Source organism: Mustelus asterias, chromosome 9 (assembly GCF_964213995.1).
Source record: "Mustelus asterias chromosome 9, sMusAst1.hap1.1, whole genome shotgun sequence".
Lineage (NCBI taxonomy): Eukaryota > Metazoa > Chordata > Chondrichthyes > Carcharhiniformes > Triakidae > Mustelus > Mustelus asterias.
This window is the reverse complement of record NC_135809.1, coordinates 18,035,658-18,057,982: the sequence shown is the minus strand read 5'-3', so window position 1 is coordinate 18,057,982 and position 22,325 is coordinate 18,035,658. Positions and strand designations below refer to the sequence as shown.

The 22,325-nt window shown below is 45.8% G+C and overlaps 1 protein-coding gene across 1 annotated transcript in view; it reads right to left on the bottom strand.

Annotated features, from left to right (window-relative positions):
- The window catches only part of LOC144498528 (thyrotropin-releasing hormone-degrading ectoenzyme-like), a 139,710-nt gene that overhangs the window by 53,619 nt on the left and 63,766 nt on the right, over positions 1–22,325 (bottom strand). The window lies entirely within an intron of this gene.

Here is a 22,325-nt window from a genome sequence, read left to right as displayed (position 1 = left end):
ACCAAGAGTTCGCAAAAGACGATTCCAATACAACACCATTGTCCCCGAGAGAAAGGAGTCACCATCACCCATGACTGCTCCAAAGAGAACCTCAAGTAACATAAGCTAATGTGGAAAGTGACCCTTGGGCCGTAAACAGAATGATATTCGGGACAATCCATGATTTGTTTTACTTGGCCATGTTTTAAGATCTGATACTGCAGAGTTTTATTTCTTATTCATATGTGCGGCGGGTTGTGTATGTGTTCTTGCACTGGTATGTAGTTGGACATGTTTGTACAGATTAAACCATTCTTAAATAATGTCTGCATATTTCCCCCATGTGAGTTTTAGCAATAAACTCTTTACTTGCTAAATTAAGGAACCTGGCTGGCTTATTTCTTACACTGAAGTACACACAGTTAAGTATCGATATTGAACTGGCAATCTCACCTCCTTTTCACTTTCAAATTTTGTTATGACCAAGCCAGGAGTGCGAAAAAGGGAAAAGTCAGTTCACTCCTCCTAATCTGGTCGTAACAACAATAAACCTTTACTTTAAAGTTTATTTATTAGTGTCACAAGTAGGCTTATATTAACACTGCAATGAAGTTACTGTGAAAATCCCCTAGTCATTGCACTCCAGTGCCTAATCGGATATACTGAGGAGAATTTAGCAGAGCCAATGCACCTAAACAACACGCCTTTCGGACTTGTGGGAGAAAACCAGAGCACCCAGAGAAAACCCACACAGACACGGGGAGAATGTGCAAATTCCATACAGACAGTGACCCAAGCGGGAATCGAACCCAGGTTCCTGGTGCTGTAAGACAGCAGTGCTAACCACTGCGCCACCGTGCCACCCTCACACCATCTACGTGAAAACTTGCCTTATGAAATTATTACAGCAAACTCAATTCCATTAATTTGAGGAAAAGAGCAACCAATGTGCATTGCAACAAATATCCTATGATATTGTTAAATTGTTAATTCGTTGTTGGAATTTTTTCACAAGTGCTTGAAACCCTATAAGTTATAAACACCACAGCCACATATTCTTCCAGTCCCATTAGCAGGTTGCATTCTTCTATTTTTCAGGGGAAGAAAACTGAATTTTAAGCCCATATGCTATGTGGGTGCCTTCTCGATGCATTTTGTTTCACTAAGTATTCTAATTGCTAAGGCAGAGGGTAGATAATTTGCCAATCCGCCCACATACTCCAATATAGTCTCACTTCGCCTCAGTGCTGATGTCAAAGATAAATTAAAAATGCAATTCAGTTGACATGACAGTTCTCAAAATGTCACAAAACGCTACATGAAAAACATTAGCAAAGAAGAAAAGCTATTTCTTATCTACAGACTTATCAACTGCTTGCCACATTTTCTCACAAATTCCGCAAAGGGTTTTTGTCAATTTTTTTTTAAACGTGCAATCAGCTCTTCCACTCATTCGGTATACAAGTCTTTTTTAAACATAGGAACCACAGTAAGCCATTCAGATCATCAGGAGCACTCTGTCATTCAAAGAGATCACGATAGATTCATATCTTAATTTCATCTATCCACCTTGGCTCCGTACCCTTAATAGGGGAGGAGGCAATTGCCTAGTGGTATTATCACGAGACAATTAATCCAGAAACTCAGCTAATGCCATGGGGACACAGGTTCGAATCCCACCACAACAGATGGTGGAATTTGAATTCAGTTAGGAAATATCTGGAATTAAGTATCTCCTGATCACCATGAAACCATTGTCGGAAAAACCCATCTGGTTCACTAATGTCCTTTAGGGAAGGAAATCTGCTGTCCTTACTTGGCCTGGCCTACATGTGAGTCCAGGGCCACAGCAAGGTGGGTGACTCTCAACTGCCCTTGGGCAACTAGGGATGGGCAATAAATGCTGGCCAGCCAGTGATACCACGTCCCACGAATGAGTAACCTTAGCAACAAACATCTATCAATCTCAATTTTGATATTTTTAATTGACCTCAACACCTTTCTGAGGAAAAGAGATCCAGTTTTCCACATTAAGACTTATTGATGGGTGCAGGTGACAAGGAATTGAAAAGGGTTGAATAGGTGTGATTCCCTTGAACCTTGTGGGCTCAGTTGTCACTGTTTCTTTGAAAAAATTTAGTTTTTTTTTATTCTTTCATTGGATGTGGGTGACCATCTGTAAAATTGCCCCTGAACTGAATGGCTTGCATTTAAGAATCAACTACATTTCTGTGGATCTGGAGTAACATGTAGGCCAGACCGGGTAAGGACGGCTGATTTCCTTCTCTGAAGGACACTGGCTGGAATTCTCCAGCCGTTCACACCCCTCCTCAACCGCCAGTGAGAACGGAGAAATTGGCACTCAGCTAAATCTCCGTTCACTGCAGCGGGACTGGAGAATCCCAGCTGCAGACGAATTCGGAAAATCCGGCCCATTGTGTCTGCTGTCTTGCTTGATCACCAATGTCTTTACATGAGGGTATATTGGGTTTGAGTCCACTGGCATTGCAAGACTGATATAAATTTCTTCCTTCAAACAAGAGAAACCTCAGGCTTCAATACTCCAAGGTTACCATCCCAGTCACCCATCACCATCACTCCTCGGAGTGGCAAATTAAGAATCAGAATAAGTATATTTGTTGACACCAAAGGGCAGTCACAGTTTTTTTTATTCATTTGTGGGACATGGGTGTCCTGGCTGGCCAGCATTTAGTGCCCATCCCTAGTTGCCCTTGAGAGGGTGGTGGTGTTGCCTTCTTGAATCGCTGATACAACTGAGTGGCTTGCTAGGCCATTTCAGAGGGTAGTTGAGAGTCCACCACATTGCTGTGGCTCTGGTGTCAAATGCAGGCCAGCCCAGGTAAGGACGGCAGATTTCCTTCCCTAAAGGACATTAGTGAGCCAGATGGGTTTTGCTAATAATGGTCATCAGTAGATTCTTAATTCCAGATATGTTTTATTTAATTCAAATTCCACCATCTGCTGTGGTGGGATTCGAACACAGGTCCCCAGAACATTAGCTGAGTTTCTGGATTAATAGTCCAGCAATGATACCACTCGGCCAGCGCCTCCCCTTGTGTTAAATTGAAGAAAGGGAGAATGAAATTTAGAAGCAATTTGTGGTGCTTGTTGCTGCTTGAAATGGAGACAGCTTGATCACAAAGACTTGTCATCGACCTGCAACATTAACTCGCTTTCCCTCTGCACAAGGGATCAAGGGATACGGGTGCTCCTATTTCCTCCCACAGTCCAAAGATGTGCGGGTTAGGTGGATTGGCCATGCTAAATTGCTCCTTGGTGTCAGGGGGTCTAGCTAGGGTAAATGCATGGGGTCGTGGGAATAGGGTGGGTTGTGGTCGGTGCAGACTCGATGGGCCAAATGGTCTCCTTCTGCACTGTGGGGATTCTAAATGCTGCCGGACCTACTGAGCATTTCCAACATTTTTGGTTTCTCATTCAGATTTCCAGCATCCACAGCCTTTTACATTTCTATTATTAATCACAAAGGATTCCAGGTGCTATCTGGACAGCTTTATACTGACATGGTAATCAACAACAATCAATAATAATGACATGGAATGACATCATTGTTCCCTTGTGATGAGGAGAGAAAATGAGGCAGGTATTGACATATCTGGGGGACAGAACTAGAAACATAGAAACATAGAAACTTCGAGCCTGCTCCGCCATTCACTTTGATCATGGCTGATCATCGAATTCAATATCCTGATCCCCCCTTCCCACCCAGATTCCTTTAGCCCCAAGAGCTATATCTAATTTCTTCTTGAAATCAGACAACGTTTTGGCCTCAACTACTTTCTGTGGTAGTGAATTCTCCTCACCTCAGCTCTAAAAGGTTTGCCCCTTATCCTCAAACTATAACCCCTAGTTCTGGACTCCCCCACTATTGGGAACATTCTTTCTGAATCTACCCTGTCTAACCCTGTTAGAATTTTATAAGTTTCTATGAGATCCCCTCTCACTCATCTAAACTCCAGTGAATATAATCTTAACCAATTTGGTCTCTCCTCATATGACAGGAATCAACCTGGTAAACCTTCGCTGTACTCCCTCTATAGCAAGGACATCCTTTCTCAGATAAGGACACCAAAACTGCACACATTACTCCGGGTGTGGCCTTACCAATGCCCTATATAATTGCAGCAAAACATCCCTATCCCTATACTCAAATCCTCTCACTATTAAAGCCAAACAAGATTTAAGGAAAAAAACTGCCCTGAAATCTCAGTGTGTGATATACTACGTGAACTTTTGTTTGCATGCGTCTGAAGTGCCTCTGCTTTTTAATGGAGAGAAATTAAATCACTCTGTTTAAACAGGCTAATGCCCCACCCCGGCTAAAATGGCACAGAGAGGGATTTCAGGTGAATGTGCAGGATGTTTGTACGCCAATATTAGTTGGCATATTTTCACGGTCATTCTGTATTCGAGCATTTATATTAAATCAAGAACAACCAAGGATGCACGCTGGCTGAAATCTTACCACCCTCCGCGCCAGTGGGATTTTACCATCCTGCCACAAGTGAACGGAGATTTGGCTGGCCGCCATATTCTCGCTGCAGTGTGGCAAGAACAGCGGATAAGATCACTCCAGCTGTTTTCCAGAAAGTACGATGATTGGTGAAATTTGATTCCAACGGGTCAACCGCGTGGGGTAATACTGATTTTCCTGTATATTTCAGTCAATCAGTCACAATGATAGGCAATCTGATAATACCCATTTTACACCCCGGGATAAAGTTGAAAGTTCAGCCTGACATCTTCCTGATAGGGTGGCACGGTGGCACAGTGGTTAGCACTGCTGCCTCACAGCGCCAGGGACCCGGGTTCGATTCCCAGCTCGGGTCACTGTCTGTGTGGAGTTTGCACATTCTCCCCGTGTCTGCGTGGGTTTCCTCCGAGTGCTCCGGGTTTCTCCCACAGTCCAAAGATGTGCGGGTTAGGTGGATTGGAAATGCTACATTACCCCTTAATGTCAGGGGGACTAGCTAGGGCAAATGCACGGGGTTATGGGGATAGGACCTGGGTGCGATTGTGGTCAGTGCAGACTCGATGGGCTGAATGGCCTCCTTCTGCACTGTATGATTCTATGATCTTCACACATTACTGAAATGAAATGGGACATTTTACCAGGTTGCGTTTGTGGTCGTGAGCCTCACTGCAATGGAATCCTCGATTAGAGTTAAGTCTAAGCCACTGGAAGGTTGATTATGCAGCCCACACACCCATCTTGCAAGGCTTCACACCAGAAGCGCAGATTTACAAAATTACTCAAATAATAAAATAAAGAAACCCCTGCAGTCATACACTGTATATAAATTGATTTGCGGATTTGGTGTTCTGGCTGCAGTAGTCGGTGTGGCAAATCTACAGTGCGTGAAGTCAGCCTTTAATAAACAGGCGGCTAAGTATAGATGAATCGATGAATGCAGCAGTGGTTGCCATGTCAACTGGGAAATAAACTGAAAGGTCATTATTTAGCAGTAAGACGCAACTCGATAGAAAACATCCTTAAGTATATACTGTGCAGCTGCGATTTTAATATTTGCCTGCAAAGTTGGAGCATGGCAAACTCTCAAGAAGCTGTCATTTCAGAAAACAGCCTAAAGGCATCTTATGAAAAGCAAATAGAACAACATTCATGCAGCACAGCCACTGGCACTTTGGATGGACTGCAGCGCAATGCTGGCTCAGCACCAGAAGCCCTCATTACATTTGCGACTTATTAAAATCTATTTTGCAGTGATGCAAAGTTTACTTTCACGATTTCAATTATTCGAATGTTAGCTTCACAGACCTGCCAACGTTTTCTTTTAATTCAGCAAAGTGCCCAGCCAGGCGATGTGCTGGCACAGTGGTTCGCACTGCTGCCTCACAGCGACAGGGATCCGGGTTCGATTCCCGGCTTGGGTCACTGTCCGTGTGGGGTTTGCATGTTCTTCCCCGTGCCTGTGTGGGTTTGCTCCGGTTTCCTCCAAAAATGTGAAGGTTAGATGGACTGGCCATGCTAAATTGCCCTTTAGGATCCCAGAATCGTAGATTAGAAGACTGGCGGGGTGAGGGTGTGGGGCTAGGGATTGGGGAGGGAGCAGTTGGGCATGGATAGGATGGGGGGGGGGGGGGTCGATGCCGACATGATACGGCCTCCTTTGGAGCTGTAGGATTCTATGATTCAGAACACCTGGAATGGATCCTTAACTCAAAATCAGCTTGAGTGTCTATTTTCCAATCCAACCATCCACCTCCCATCCACCACCGCCTCACCAATATTTTAATCAGTCATTTAACAAATTGAAAGATGGTGGCTGGGATTTTTCACCAATCCTCCCCTCACCCCTGTCCCACCAATGGCTGCCAGCAGGATCCTCCAGTCTCCCCAAAATCAATGGCGGCGTGCGTTGCTTACCAGCCATGCCGCTGGGAAACCCGCCACAGAGGGTCACCTTCAGCGGGCCCGAATATTCCGGCCAGTGTATGCACAATAAAACGATTTAAAGTCACTGGAGTGATCGACAAATTATTGTTATCAGTCCACTGTGGTCTCAGAGGAACAGCTGTGCTATAACCTGCATAATACTCCAATGTTAATATCAGGGCTTCGTCTCACAAATTCTAATATTAACAGTCAGCACTGGAATGGATTCTAACTCTGCTGCTACAGTTTTCACGAATGTCAAAGCTATTGATTTCAGTTCATCACAGTTACAAAGTCTACCAGGCAACTATTGAACTCCAATGATCTACGTGGAGGATGTACATACACATGGGGAGATGGTGGAGTAGTGGTAACATCACAGAATAATTCATAGAATCCATAGAATCTCTACAATGCAGAAGGAGGACATCTGGCCCATGGCGTCTGCACTGACATCCCACCCAGGCCCTTCCTGTAACTCCACACATTTAGCGTGGCTAATCCACCTAACCGACACATCTTGGGACACAAAGGGACAATTTACCATGGCAAATCCACCGAACCTACACATCTTTGGAGTGTGGGAGGAAACCGGAGCACCCGGAGGAAACCCACACAGACACGGGGAGAGCGTGCAGACTCCAGACAGACAGTGCCCCAAGGCCGGAATCGAACTCGGGTCCCTGGCGCTGTGAAGCAGCAGCGCTAATCACAGTTTCACCGTGCCGCCCAATCCGAAGGCTGAAGCTGATCCTGGGTTCAAATCTCACTCTGGCAGCTGGTGGGATTTAGAATTCAAGCTATCACTGAGTGGCGTACAAACAGGAAATCTTCCATCTAACACCTGACTCCAGACCCACAGCAATGTAGTTAGCTCTTAACTACTTCCTAAAATGCTGAGCTGGTTCCAGAGCACTAAGGGATGAGGAACAAATGCTGGCTTCAATAATAATGCCAACATCCCATGAAGGAATAAAATAATATATAGTTGGGATAAAGATTTGGGGGCAGGGGCAGCAGTGGGATGTAAAGGGTTAACATCGGATAATGATGTAACTATGACGCAGTGTCAATAACTGGGGTCTGGTGGAAAGCAAAAGTACACCTCCCTGTAGAGTACTGAGATGTACGGAAATAAACAAGCACGGTTTTTATGACTAACACTTTACAGAATCACAGAATACTACAGTGCAGAAGAGGCCCTTCAGCCCATCGAGTCTGCACCGACGCATGAAAGGCCCTGACCTGTCCACCTAATCCCACTTGCCAGCACTTGGCCCAAAGCCTTGAATGTTATGGCGTGCCAAATACTCATCCAGGTGCTTTTTAAAGGATGTGAGGCATCCCGCCTCCACCACCTTCCCAGGCAGCGCATTCCAGACCCTCACCACCCTGGCTTTTTTTTAGGGACCAGGCAAACCCTACAGTAACCTCATCTGGGGTGGAATTTTCCTGTCCCGTCCGCCACGAGAATCGTAACGGGCGGGACACAGACCATGCAAAGGCCCATCGATCTCGGGCGGGATTTTCTATCTTGGGGGGATAACGCGGCCAGAAGGTCCGCCCCTAGACTCTGAACTCAAGACGAAGCAGCACGTATGGATATGTTACCTGCATTTCCAGCTATTGCACTGTAAAGCCATCAGCATCGATGACACTGGAATCCTTGCTGATTTCACAAAAATGTCGCCAGATTGGAATATGAAAACTTAGCCACTCAGGTGTTATTTTCATTCTGTCAGGAATATCAGAGAACATTCCAGCGCCGGATGAAGCCACACAGTGCTTGCTGCCAGTGCAGGTTTTATGAAAGAACCATCCAATTAGTCCCACTCCTCCCCCACACTTTCCCCAGACTCCTGCCATGTCTTTCATTTATCAAGTGGAGTTGTCCTAACAGTCCAGAGAGCCATCTATAACTTGTTTCTCCAATACTCCCCCCAAATGAAGTAATGCATGCTACAGTTTTTTAAATATAATTCATTCTCTTATGGGACGTGGGTGTCACTGGCAAATTGGGGATATTGCCCATCCCTCAAACTGAGGGGCAGTTAAGTGTGATTCGAACCTGCGTCCCTGAAGTATTAGCCTGGGCCTCAGGATTACAAATCCAGTGACGTTACCACCACTCCACCGTCTAACCCAGATCCACAGAGGAAAGTAACTTTCCAATACAACATCATCAATAACAACCTGCATTGGTATCATTTACAATTTGTATAATTTACCACAATAAAGGGGAGTGGTATTTTCGCTAGACTATTAATCCAGAAACTCAGCTAATATTCCGGGCGCCCGGGTTCGAATCCCACCACGGCAGCTGGTGGAATTTGAATTCAATAAAAAACATCTGGAATTAAGAATCTACTGATGACAGTGGTTAGCACTGCTGCTTCACAGCTCCAGGGTCCTGGGTTCGATTCCTGGCTCGGGTCACTGTCTGTGTGGAGTTTGCACATTCTCCTCGTGTCTGCGTGGGTTTCCTCCGGGTGCTCCGGTTTCCTCCCACAGTCCAAAGATGTGCAGGTTAGGTTGATTGGCCAGGTTAAAAATTGCCCCTGAGAGTCCTGAGATGCGTAGGTTAGTGGGATTAGCGGGTAAATATGTGGGGGTAGGGCCTGGGTGGGATTGTGGTCGGTGCAGACTCGATGGGCCGAATGGCCTCCTTCTGCACTGTAGGGTTTCTATGATTACTGATTCCCATGAAACCATTGTCGATTGTCAGAAAAACCCATCTGGTTCACTGATGTCCTTTAGGGAAGGAAATCTGCCGTCCTTACTTGGTCTGGCCTACATGTGACTCCAGAGCCACAGCAATGTGGTTGACTCTCAACTGCCCTCGGGCAACTAGGGATGGGCAATAAATGCTAGTCCAGCCAGCAACGCCCATGTCCCAGGAATGAAAAAAAAATCCCAAGACATTTCCCAGGAAGGTCCAGACAGAGGGTGGAGTTTTCCCATCCCGCCCGCCACGGGAATAGCAGTGGGCAGGACAGGACCATGCAAAGGTCCGTTGACCTCGGGTGGGATTTTCCAGCCTTGGGGCGAGCGCAGTCGGGAAATCCTGCCCAGAATGTGGCAGCAACCGATCTCGTTCGCCCCACCAATGCTGCCAGTGAGAATTCGGCACTCGGTCAAAACTCCATTTACTGCAGCAGGACCGGAGAATCCCAGCTGCCGGCAAAGTTGGAGAATTCCAGCCAATATTAAGACAGGTAACCAAACTCTGATTAAAGAAGTAAGTTTTAAGGAGTGTCCTACAGGAGGATTGAGCATGAGAGGTCGAGAATTTTAGGGAGGGAATTCCAACCTTAAGTCCTAAGCAGCCAAATATGGTAGTGCATTTAAAATCAGCGATACTGAAAAGAGGCTGGGGTAAATTATCATTCTTAAAATGCGAACCATCGGCAGTGAGTTTTGTCAGCCTGTTCCACAATGGGAAGCGACAATATGATAACACCCGGCTTCTACAACTCAGAGCTTGATGCTGAAATGCTGACATATGCATTTTCCATCAGGAGGAGATGACTTGACATGATTTGGACTCAGGCTGCAGGGCACTGAGGCCAAAAATTACAATTCCCCACTACTTCTCACTATTAACTCAGCACAGATCAACAATCCATTCAAGTTCCTGGTTTTCAAGTCTCTGTAAAACAGAACGGCACAGTGGCTAGCACTGCTGCCTCATAGCGTCAGGGATCCAGGTTCAATTCTGGCCTCAGGTGATTGTCTGTTTGGAGTTTGCACTTTCTCTGCGTGGGTTTCCTCCGGGTGCCCCAGTTTCCTCCCACAGTCCAAAGATGTGCAGGTTAGGTGGATTGGCCTTGCTAAATTGCCCCTTAGTGTCATAAAGTTGTGTAGGTCAGGGGAATTAGGGAATATGGGGATCGGGTGGGCGAGGTTGGGTGTGTGAGTGGGCTGGGTAAGATGCTGAGTCAGTGCCCTCGATGGGCTGAATGGCCTCCTTCTGCACTGTTGGGATTCTATCACACTAAATTTCCTTTCCAAGCTTAGAAGGGACTACAAAAGAATTTTCCCTGTAACTATTTGAAGACAAGGTCTTTGATTGATTATCACCTCTCCTCCACTACCCCACAGTAATATTCCCATGTAAAGCTTTTAAGCACAAAGTATAGTTTGTAAGAATCACATTCTAATGACGACAGCACTCCTCACAGATGATTCAGTTGTTTTGACTCCAATACCAAAACGTCAAACCACTTTATCGCCATAGCCAAACATTAACCCCAATTTATTAAATGTTCAGCTCTCAGCTGGAAAATAAATCCCAGTGATAAAACTGAAGCTATCATGCCTGACCTTTGCTGGTACTTGGTATTAATGATGTTTATTAAGTGACAATCTATTCATTCTTTCCACAGAAATGCCACTCCATAACCATTCTTATTACCTAATTAGGACAGCATTAGCTTTCTGAGTCCCCGAGACACAATTCCTCAATTAAAATGAGTGCTGCTCGCTGCCGAATGGGTGGCACGGTGGCACTGTGGTTAGCACCGCTGCCTCACGGCACCAGGGACCCAGGTTCATTTCCAACCACAGGTCACTATCAGTGTGGAGTTTGCACATTTTCCCCGTGTCTGCGTGGGTTTTCTCCGGGTGCTCCGGTTTCCTCCCACAGTCCAAAGATGTGCGGGTTAGGTGGATTGGCCATGGTAAATTGCCCCTTAGTGTCAGGGGTATCAGCAGGATAAGTATGTGGGGTTACGGGAATAATGTCTGGGTGGGGTTGTGGTCGGTGCAGACTCGATAGGCCGAACGGCCTCATTCTGCACTGAAGGATGCTATTCTATGAATTAATTGATTTGCAACTCTATATACATTTATGCAATCACTGTTTAGAGTTTGACAAATCATTTAAAAGGAGTAAGTGGAAATGCCCCAAGATATATAGGTAAGATGGATTATCCATGGTAAATGTGTGGAGTTACAGGGATAGGGCAGGGAAAAGGGCCTGGGTAAGATACTCTGTCAGAGAGAGTTGCTGTAGACTCGATGGGCCTAATGGCCTCGTTCTGCACTGTAGGGATTCTATGAAAGTAACTCATGAGAATGATAGAATCTACAGTAAAATAAATGGAAATGAAAATAGATAAGGCTCTTGAGGAATACAAAGATAGCAGGAAAGAGCTTAAACAGGGACTTAGGAGGGCAAAAAGGGACCATGAAATGTCCTTTGCAGGCAGGATTAAGAGAATCCCAAGGCTTTTTATGTATATATAAAGAGGAAGAGGGTAGCTAAGGAAAGGGTAAGTCCATTCAAGGACTGTGGAGGGAATTTGTGGGTGGAGCCAGGTGGGGTGGGTGAGGTCCTTAATGAGTACTTTGCATCAGTATTCACAAAGGAGAAGGATGTGGTGGATAGTGAGCATAGAAAGGAGGATGTTGACATTCTAGGTCATGTTGAGATAAAAAGGGAGGAGATATTGGAGGTTTTGAAAAACATTAAGATGGACAAGTCCCCAGGGCCAGATAGGGTCTATCCCAGAATACTGAGAGAGCTGAGGGAAGAATTTGCTGAAGCCTTGGCCAAAGTCTTTGTATCCTCTTTAGCCACGGGGCGAGGTACCAGAGGATTGGAGAGTAGCTAACATTGTTTCTCTGTTTAGGAAGGGCAGAACAGGTAATCCAAGAAATTACAGGCTGGTGAGCCTTACATCAGTGATGGGGAAATTATTGGAGAAGATTCTTAGGGACAGGACGTACTCACATCGGGAAGAGAATAGGCTTATTAACGATCGGCAGCATGGTTTTGTGAAGGGGAGGTCGTGTCTCACAAACTTGATTGAGTTCTTTGAGGAAGTGACAAGAAAAATTGACCAGGACAAGGCAATGGATGTTGTATACATGGACTTTAGTAAAGCCTTTGATAAGGTGGTTAGCACTGCTGCCTCACAGCACCAGGGACCCAGGTTCAATTACAGTCTTGGGTCACCTCACCGTGTTCTGTGTGAGTTTCCTCTGGATGCTCCGGTTTCCTCTCACAATCCAAAAGGCGTGCTGGTTAGGTGCATTGGCCATGCTAAATTCTCCCTCAGTGTACCCAAACAGGTGCCGGAGTGTAGCAACTAGGGGATTTTCACAGTAATTTCATTGCAGTGTTAATGTAAGCCTACTTGTGACACTAATACATTAACTTTAAATACTTTTTTAAAAACTTTAACAAACTTTAAACTTAAGGTTCCTTATGGCAGGCTGATACAGAAGGTGAAGTCACTTGGGATCCGAGGAGAGCTGGTAAGATGGATACAAAACTGGCTTGGGCATAAAAAGCAGAGAGTAGCAGTGGAAGGGTACTTTTCTAACTGGAGGTCTGTGACAAGCGGTGTTCCATAAGGATCAGTACTGGGGCCTCTGTTGTCTGTAATATATATATATATAAATGATTTGGAAGAAAATGTAGGTGGTTTGATTAGTAAATTTGCAAATAATACAAAAATTGGAGGAGTAACAGATGGTGAGGAGGATTGTCAGAGGATACAGCAGGGTATAAATCGGCTGGAGATCTGGGCCGAAAGATGGCAGATGGAATTTAACCCGGACAAATGTGTGGTGATGCAATTTGGAAGGTCTACTGCAGAAGGAAAGTATACAGTAAATGATAGAGCCCTTAGAAATATTAGCATACAGAGGGATCTAGGCGTGCAGATCCACAGTTCCCTGAAGGTGGCAGCTCAGGTGGTCAAGGTGATCAAGAAGGTGTATGGCATGCTGGCCTTCATTGGTCGTGGGGTTGAGTATAGGCATTGGAAAATCACGTTGCAGCTGTATAAAACTTTGGTTAGGCCGCATCTGGAGTATTGTATACAATTCTGGTCGCCACACTCCCGGAAGGATGTTGATGCATTGGAAAAGGTGCAGAAGGGGTTTACCAGGATGTAGCCTGGTTTGGAGGATATGAACTGCTCATGATGATCAGAAAGTGAAGAGAGATGTCATTGTCAGTACTGTCAAGTGGCTCCTACTCAGCAATAACCTGCTCACTCATGCTCAATTTGATTTCTGCCAGGGACATTTGTCCTGACCTCATATATAAATATCTATATATATATTTGAACAACCTTTGCTCAAACATGGACAAGGGAGCTGAGCTCAAGAAGTGAGGTGAGAGTTATTGCCCCTGACATCAAGGTAGAATTTGACCAAGTATAGCATTAGGAGCCCAGGCAAAATTGTCAATGAGAATGGAGAAGAAAACTCTCCAATGGTTGGAGTCATACCTAACACAAAAGAGGATGGTTGTGGTTGTTGGACGTCAATCATCTCAGTACCAGGACATCACTGCAGGAGTTCCTCAGGGCCTAGGCTCAACCATCTTCAGCTGCTTCATCAATGATCTTCCTTCCATCATAAGTTCACAAGTGGGGATGTTCGCAAAAGCTTGCATGCCATTCAGTACCATTCGCAACTCTTCAGATACTGAAGCAGTCCATGCCTGTGTGTGCAAGATCTGGGCAACTATTCAGACTTCGGTTGATAAGTGGCAAATAACAGTCACGTCACACAAGTACTCGGCAATGACCATCTCAAACAAGAGAGATCTAACCATCTCCCCTTGACATTCAATGGCATTAACATCACAGCATCTCCCACTATCAATATCCTGGGGGTTACCATTGACCAGAAATTGAACTGGACTCACCACATAAGCACAGTGGCTCCAAGAGCAGGCCAGGGGCTGGGAATTTTGTGGAGATAAACTCACCTCCTGACTCCCCAAAGCCTGTCCGCCATCGACAAGCACAAGTCAGGAATGTGATGGAATACTCTCCACTTGCCTGGATAACGGTTCAGCAACACAAAAGGAACTAAACGCAAACCAGGACAAAGTAGCTCGCTTTTGTTTTATTCATTTGTGGAACATGGGTGTCGCTGGCTGGCCAGCATTTATTGCCCATCCCTAGTTGCCCTTGAGGGCAGTTGAGAGTCAACCACATTGCTGTGGCTCTGGAGTCACATGTAGTCATGATGTGGAGATGCCGGCGTTGGACTGGGGTAAACACAGTAAGAAGTTTAACAACACCAGGTTAAAGTCCAACAGGTTTATTTGGTAGCAAAAGCCACACAAGCTTTCGAGGCTCTGAGCCCCTTCTTCAGGTGAGTGGGAATTCTGTTCACAAACAGAACTTATAAGACACAGACTCAATTTACATGAATAATGGTTGGAATGCGAATACTTACAACTAATCCAGTCTTTAAGAAACAAAACAATGGGAGTGGAGAGAGCATCAAGACAGGCTAAAAAGATGTGTATTGTCTCCAGACAAGACAGCCAGTGAAACTCTGCAGGTCCACGCAACTGTGGGAGTTACAAATAGTGTGACATAAATTCTGATTCTAGGATCGCATGATAAAGACTCAGGAGGAAAAAAGCAGAAATATTTATGTGAAATAGTGTGACATAAACCCAATATCCCGGTTGAGGCCGTCCTTGTGTGTGCGGAACCTGGCTATCAGTTTCTGCTCCGCGACTCTGCGCTGTCGTGTGTCGCGAAGGCCGCCTTGGAGAACGCTTACCCGAATATCAGAGGCCGAATGCCCGTGACCGCTGAAGTGCTCCCCAACAGGAAGAGAACAGTCTTGCCTGGTGATTGTCGAGCGGTGTTCATTCATCCGTTGTCGCAGCATCTGCATAGTTTCCCCAATGTACCATGCCTCGGGACATCCTTTCTTGCAGCGTATCAGGTAGACAACGTTGGCCGAGTTGCAAGAGTATGTACCGTGTACCTGGTGGATGGTGTTCTCACGTGAGATGATGGCATCTGTGTCGATGATCCGGCACGTCTTGCAGAGGTTGCTGTGGCAGGGTTGTGTGGTGTCGCGGAGCAGAAACTGATAGCCAGGTTCCGCACACACAAGGACGGCCTCAACCGGGATATTGGGTTTATGTCACACTATTTCACATAAATATTTCTGCTTTTTTCCTCCTGAGTCTTTATCATGCGATCCTAGAATCAGAATTTATGTCACACTATTTGTAACTCCCACAGTTGCGTGGACCTGCAGAGTTTCACTGGCTGTCTTGTCTGGAGACAATACACATCTTTTTAGCCTGTCTTGATGCTCTCTCCACTCCCATTGTTTTGTTTCTTAAAGACTGGATTAGTTGTAAGTATTCGCATTCCAACCATTATTCATGTAAATTGAGTCTGTGTCTTATAAGTTCTGTTTGTGAACAGAATTCCCACTCACCTGAAGAAGGGGCTCAGAGCCTCGAAAGCTTGTGTGGCTTTTGCTACCAAATAAACCTGTTGGACTTTAACCTGGTGTTGTTAAACTTCTTACTGTGTCACATGTAGGCCAGACCAGGTAAGGACAGCAGATTTCCTTCCCTAAAGGGACATGAGTAAACCAAATGGGTTTTTCCGACAATCAGCAAAAGTTTCATGGTCATCATTAGATTCTTAATTCCAGATGTTTTTCATTGAATTCAAATTCTAACATCTGCCATGGCGGGATTTGAACCCGGGTCCCCAGAACATTAGCTGAGTTTCTGGATTAATAGTCTAGCGATAATACCACTAGGCCATCACCTCCCTCTGCTTGTTTGGTATCCCATCCGCCCACTCAAACATTCACTCCTTTCACCAGCTCCTCCCTCCACAGTGGCAGCACTCTGCACCATCTACAAGGGTGCACTGCAGCAACTCACCAAGGCTCCTTTCAAATCCGTCACCTCTGCCACCTAGAAGGACAATAGCAATCGATGCATGGGAACAAGTCCCCATCCAAATCACATGCCATCCTGACTTGGGACTGTTGTTGCTTCCCTGTCACTGGATCGAAATCCTGGAATTCCCTTCCAAACACCACTGTGGATACACCTAAACCAGACGGAGTGCAGCAATGCAAGAAAGCAGCTCACCACTGCCTCCGCAAGGGCAATCAGGAACAGGCAACAAATGCTGGTCTTGCCAGCGACATCCGCAGTGCATACAAGGATAACAAAAAAGGTCAGTGTGCTGGGAATGTGGCCATGTTACTCTCTCAACCAATGGAGTTTCAAGTTTATAAGTTTTAGGCCAGAATTTTACTGCCCTGCCCACCACCGGAATTGGAGTGGGCGAGGGGCGGACCATGGGAAGGTCCGTTAATCTTGGGCGGGATTTTACGGTTTCTTGAAACCACAGAAATCATAGAAATCCTCCAGTGTAACCCTATGCATCCCGGGACACTAAGGGGCAAGTTAGCATGGCCAATCCCCCTAACCTGCACATCTTTGGACTGCGGGAGGAAACCGGAGCACCCGGAGGAAACCCACGCAGACACAAGGGGAATGTGCAAACTCCACACAGGCAGTGACCCAAGCCAGGAATCGAACCCAGGTCCCTGGAGCTGTGAGACAGCAGTGCTAACCACTGTACCACCGTGCCACCCTGAAACACCCTCGTTTCAGGAGGAATGAGTCTGTAAAATCCCGGCCTTAAAGTTTATTTATAATTGTCACGAGTAGGCTTACATTAACACCGCAATGAAGTTACTGTGAAATTCCCCTGTGTGTAGACCAATGGACCAACTCTGCACCAGTCTGGCACCCAGCAACATGTCTCAGTCAAAATCAGCCCTAGTATCATTCAGTCATAGTCTTGAGAAAAATAAAGGCCTACATGACCTGAAAAGAACTGTAGGAATTTAGAATGTGTAGATTATGCTGCCTTCTGGGCCGGTGTTCCCCAGTCTCGTACACCCCACCACCGCTGCCAGCGACAACAGAGACAAATCTCCATTCACTGCAGCGGGATCGGAAAATCCCATCCATGGGCGAGGTTTGCGAATTCCAGCCCCGATCTTGCTGGAGTTTAGATTGACTCCGGGCAATTCGATGGGTCTATATAACGTGCTGAGCACTAAGCATGTTCATCCAGATGGACTTCACTCGGAACAGTGGGGGCAGTAAATTAGCCATAATTACTTTAAATCACATTCCAGAATCCCCTTTGGAAACCCACAGACTTCAACATCAAAAATCAATTAGTTATGCTAAATAGGAAATAATAACATTTGTTCTCAAGGTTTCCTCAGCATTTTTGGCACAGATGTTTAGAACAAAAAGAAATAGAATGTTGTCGCATTTTTGTGTAACTCTTTGACGTTTGTGTACCTGTAATAAATGAATTCATCAAAGTCAATGAATAGCTTCACCGGGAGGGGGGGGGGCAGTGGCGTGGTGGTATTGTTTGCTGGACTAGTAATCCAAAGACCCAGAGTAATGCTCTGTGGGACGTGGGTTCGAATACCACCACGGCAGATGGTGAGATTTGAATTGAATAAATAAATCTGGAATTAAAAGTCTAATTATGACCACAAAACCATTGTCAATTGACCTTTCATGTACTGTTTACTTGAGAAAAGATTTACTGGCACTGGAGGGGGGTGCAGAAGAGATTCACTTGGTTGATTCCAGAGTTGAGAGTGTTGGCTTATGAGGAGAGACTGAGTACATTGGAACTATACTCATTGGAATTCAGAAGAATGAGGGAGGTCTTGTAGAAATATATAAGATTAGGAAGGGAATAGATAAGCTAGAAGCAGAGAGGTTGTTTCCTGGCAGGTGAAACTAGAACAAGGGGGCATAGCCTCAAAAAAGGGGGAGCAGATTTAGGACCGAGTTAATGAGAAACTTCTTCACCCAAAGGGTTGTGAATCTGTGGAATTCCCAGTGAAACAGTTGAGGCTACCTCATTGAATGTTTTTAAGGCAAGGATAGATAACGTTTTAATCAGTAAAGGAATTAAGGGTTGTGGTGAGCAGGCGGGTAAGTGGAGCTGAGTCACCTATCAGCCCTGAATTTTGAATGGCAGAGCAGATGGCCAGGTGGCCTTCTCCTGCTCCTAGTTCTCATGTTCTTATAAAAACCCATCTGGTTCACTAATATCCTTTAGGGAAGGAAATCTGCCGTCCTTACCTGGTCTGGCCTACATGTGACTCCAGATCCACAGCAATGTGGTTGACTCTTAACTGCCCTGAGGAATGGGCAATAAATGCTGGCCCAGCCAGCGACTCCCACATCCCGTGAACGAATAAAGAAAAGTTGCAAAACCCCTATTACATCTTAATACCATTTTGAATGACAAAAAAGAGAAAAAGGAGAGATAGAAGTAAAGGACCAGGAAATAAATTATTTGCACGCACTGTGGCCAATGTCATGACAAAGGACCTACTTATTACAACATAAATGAGAACCAATGACTTTCTTGGAACAGCTGGAAAATGATATTATGCTTTCGTGATTGTTTTTTGGTGTTCTGATCACGAGATGGAATATAGTCCACTTGACAGGAATTGACATCAGCTAGCAAATGTACCTCACTCTCTGTTCTCTACAGCAGAATATCACTACATTCATTTTGATTGTCCAGCTTCTGGGAGTAAGCTCGACAAATGATCACCAATTAGTGCAACAAGTGGGGCATTTTTACATAATGAATTCACATCCAGGAGGCACCAAAGACCAAATAAACCTGTCCTGTGTGTGAGAGAAAGCCAACATCTCTCTCCGATTCAGAATCCATGACGTGGAGTTGCCGGCGTTGGACTGGGGTAGGCACAGTAAGAAGTCTCACAACACCAGGTTAATGTCCAACAGGTCTATTTGGAATCACGAGCTTTCGGAGCGCTGCTCCTTCATCAGGTGAGTGGAGAGCTAGGTTTCACAAACACGGCATATATAGACAAGGACACAATTGCAAGATAACAGTTGGAATGTGAGTCTTTTTAAGTAATCAAGTCTTTACAGATGCAGACAGTGCGAGTGGAGAGAGGGATAATCACAGGTTCAAGAGGTGTGAATTGTCTCAAGACAGGACAGTTAATAGGCTTCAAAATCCAGCAGATGTGACAGGATAATGTTTCAGAAGAGAATGCTACTTTTCCGTTTGGAAAATAGAGTACCCAAAATCCCAGCTGTTTTAACACAGATGCTTCCTATTGAGCTGGTTCTCGCTTTGCATTCTGGATTGATAGTTTGGTTTTCCCATCAGATAGGCCAGGAGTTTTATTGTTGACAACTCTTAGTCCGACCGCAAATAAGACCACAAGACCATAAGACATAGGAGCAGAATTAGACCAGTCGGCCCATCGAGTCTGCTCTGCCATTCAATCATGGCTGATATTTTTCTCATCCCCAAGGTAGGATGATTGAAGCAAAGCAGTCCACCACACCATGGGAAAATCGAATGATTCCCACAGTAAGAATGGTGTCTATCTGCTGTGCTTAATCTACTTGCTCAGCAGTTGCGGAGAGTACAGGAAGGGTCTACAAACCATTCCACTACACTCTCTATCAATATAGTGTACTGAGGAATATAAAGTGAGAGAGATTGTAATAAAAACTGAAAATGCTGGAAATACTCTGGATATTCTGTGCTTAACTGGATATTTATGGGTGGCATGGTGGCACAGTGGTTAGCACAGCTGCCTCACAGCACCAAGGACCCGTGTTTGATTCCCGGCACAGTCTCAATGGGCTGAATGGCCTGCATTGTAGGGGTTCAATGACATGGAAACAAACAAGAACCCCTCAGCTGTCCTTTGAAATGAGGGATATCAGTAGTGGGTGGCACAGTGGTTAGCATTGCCGCCTCACAGCTCCAGGGACCTTGGGTCACTGTCTGTGCGGAGTCTGCATATTCTCCCCATCTCTGCATGGGTTTCCTCCGGGTTTCCTCCCACAATCTAAAGATCTGAAAGTTAGGTGCAATGGCCACGCTAAATTACCCCTCAGTGACCCGGGAGGCGTGGGTTAGAGGGATTAGCAGGGTAAATATGGGGGGGTTACGGGGATAAGGCCTAGGTGGGATTGTTGTCAGTGCAGGCTCGATGGCCTCCTTCTGCACTGTAGGGATTCTATGATTCTATGATTCCACCTGGCAGGTCAGGCAGCAGCAGAATAACCTGGGCCAGAATTTTACGTTGCTTAAGCAGATGTGCGTCCAACCCAAAATGGCGTGAAATCACAGGAGAAGACGTTGGGCACATGTCCCGATATCACTGCCGTTGCAACCCGGAACGGCCCCGAATGCAGCTGAGAGACTAGCGGCTTTGAAATAATCAATCAAATCAGCAGACATTCTGATTAATACACTTGGCAAAGAAGGTGAGGTGCCCTTAACCTTTGCATAAGGCCTTTTAGGACAGAATACGTAACATGCACTAAGCTTCTCTTTTATTATGTTCTCTAGTTTGGCCTCAGTTTTTTTTTATTCAGTCGTGGGACATGGGCATCACTGGCTGGCTGGCATTTATGGCCCAATCCTAGTTGCCCTTGGAGGGCAGTTGAGAGTCAACCACATTGCTGCGGCTCTGGAATCACATGTCGGCCAGACCAGGTAAGGATGGCAGATTTCTTTCCCTAAAGGACATTAGTGAACCAGATGGGTTTTATCCAACAATCAACAATGGTTTCATGGTCATCAGTAAATTCTTTATTTCAGATTTCTTTTACTGAATTCAAATTCCACCATCTGCCGTGGCGGAATTCGAACCCGGGTCGCCAGAACATTCGCTGAGTTTCTGGATTAATAGTCTCGTGATAATACCACTAGGCCATCGCCTCCTCAGTTAACCCCTAACCACCTAGACCTCTGAAACTATGAATCAGAGGCTCTGATAAAAGTCCCTTTTCACCTACTCTGCGGAATCTGAGGTAGGCACACTCAACTGATTCCCTTGGCAGTCTTGTGGCACAGTGGGTTAGCGTCCCCGCCTCTGAGTCAGGAGCTCTGGGTTCGACTCCCACCCCAGGATTTGATGGCTGAGGAAGGTGTGTTCATAACACAGCCAAACAGGTTGAGTGTGTCAATCTGTAAATCCTTCCAAACACTCCAATGGCTGGGGGTAAGAGCGGGAGAGACTCCTAGTCAGCCAAGCTCGATGTGGAGTAGCTCAAGCTATAAGCCCCGGGAATGGAATGCTAGCTATGGAAACTGTAATAACTCCACGGAGGCGAAAGTCCTGTCACCAAGTTACTTTACAACATACATCTGTACACAGCCAGCTCTCCAGTTGCTACCTGCTGAATACAGACTGGGAGACTGACACATCTGCTTTAAATAGGGAGCATAAGGCTCCCTGATTTAACCATCAGTTAAGACTCACCAGGTAATTCTTTCAGATACCAACCAAATAAAATAAATCAAATTAACTCAGGGACAAATTAAAAGGGGTGGCTCTCCAAAAGGAGGGGGAACCGCCCGAACATAAAACAAAGTCGAAAGTAAACTTAAAGCATCAAATCAAAATGTGATTGTCGATGTCGATAATGCACCCCAGCCCCTGTGGTGCCCAGCGGGCACGGAAGGCATCAACTGCGCCCGTGGACACCGCATGCTCCCTCTCCAGGGACACCTGGCCGCAAATATTGCCGCGGTAGAGGGGCAGACAGTCAGGATGGACGACCCCGATGATCGCCCGCTGCCTGGACCTATTGATGGTGCGCCTCTGCAGGCTCAGGAGCAGGTTCACGAGAAGGTCGTCCTCCCGACCCGCCCCCCTCCGCACCAGGCGCCCATAGATCAGGAGCATGGGACTGAAGTGAGAACAAAACATTAGTAAAAGATTTTTAAGAAAACTGAAAAGGGTGAGCAATCTAAGACATAGAACGTAGACATGGTCCACGGACTCCACAAGAGTGCAAAAAGGACACGCTTGGGAGCCCATAAACCGGAAAAAGACTCATCAGGCAGTTCATACTCTAGCAAGCCAACCTCATTAACCTGGCTGAAGTCACCACAGAAACAGACAAAAGTCTGCCTCAGTGCACCAGTAGGAGTGGGGAGAGATTTAGAATGGAAGTGAATGCCTTGATTTGTTTTTGGCTGCTGGAAGAAGACAAAATGGAGCGAGGCTGATTCGCTGAAGCCAAAATATTTTGTTGGAATTTAGCATA